Consider the following 1,469-nt stretch of genomic DNA (forward strand, 5'->3'; position numbering starts at 1 on the left):
TTTTTTTTGAGTTGGAGCCTCACTCGGTCACCCAGGCGGGAGTGCAGTGGCACGATCTCAGCTCACTGTAACCTCTGCCTCCCGGGTTCAAGTTAGTCTCCTGCCCCAGCCTCCTGAGTAGCTGGGATTGCAGGCACATGCCACCATGCCCAGCTAATTTTTGTATTTTTAGTAGAGATGGGGTTTCACCATGTTGGCCAGGCTGGTCTCGAACTTCTGACCTTGTGACCCTCCTGCCTCGGCCTCCCAAAGTGCTGGGATTACAGGTTTGAGCCACTGCGTCTGGCCAGCCAGCTACATAGTTTGAGGGGCAAAATGAAACTAAGTGGCTCCTTGTTCAATAGCAAGAAAATGCCACGTGCAGTGGCTCATGCAAGGTAGGAATCCCATCACTCTGGAAGGACTAGGTTGGAGGATTGCTTGAGTCCAGGAGCTGGTGTCCAGCCTGGGCAACATAGTGAGACCCCCATCTCTAGTTAAATAAATTGATTAAAAAATAATAAAATAGAAAATAGCAGAAAAAAAGGCTTTTCCTTTTTTCCTGTGCTTGCACTGTCAACCTATCATATGGGTTTTTTTTTTTTTCTTTTTCTGTTTAATGTCTCACTCCTTCAGGCACAAGAAAACCTGGGAGTAAGTGCAGATCTTCACAAGTGCCTTTGTCCATGCCTTCCTTCGGCAAGGGAGGTGTGTATGCCTGGCTCCTCCCCTCCATTCCGCTATGCCCAGGCTACCTTTGGGAGTGAGCCTGAACAGAGGGTGGTGGAGCAGGCAGCTGAAAACTAGTCCTGGGAGGAAAGGAGAGCGGGACTTCGCTTGAACTAAGGCTCCAAAAGTCTCCAGCCCATGTTCTGCATTCTCATAGGACTTTGAGACACGAATTGAAAGATAAAATTATTAAAAATTTCAGCACAGGAACCACAGAGCTTTAGAACCAAAACACAGTATCCCCTTCTAAGCATTGGGCCCTTGTGTGACTGCCCTGGTCACTTACCCAGGAAGTTCACTCTGCTTTATACACAGGTAGAATAGTTTGTTCAGAGAGCAGGCATATTTGTAATTTTAATAAATATTGATACATTGTCCTGCACAAAGTCGTATACTTCACTATACCCTGGCTTTCTCCCTAGTGAGTAGGGGAATAATATCATCCACCTCATCAGGGCTGTTGTGAGAATTCCATGAATGAGTCCTTGTGAACTGTGAATTCTACACAGTAACCCCTCGGTAAGTGCTGTCATTAGCGCTTACATGCAGTGATTTTTTTCCTGGAACTCCCTCTAGTGGCACAAATATAAAAAGGAATTTCACGTTTTCTTTTTTACTTTTGTGGCACTATTTCTCCTAATATGTGTATTTAAATTGGTCTAGATGCCCGGCGTGGTGGCTCACGCCTGTAATCTCAGCATTTTGGGAGGCCAAGTCGGGCAGATCACGAGGTCAGAATTTCAAGACTAGCCTGACAAACA

This window comes from Cebus imitator, unplaced genomic scaffold, assembly GCF_001604975.1.
Source record: "Cebus imitator isolate Cc_AM_T3 unplaced genomic scaffold, Cebus_imitator-1.0 Scaffold440, whole genome shotgun sequence".
Lineage (NCBI taxonomy): Eukaryota > Metazoa > Chordata > Mammalia > Primates > Cebidae > Cebus > Cebus imitator.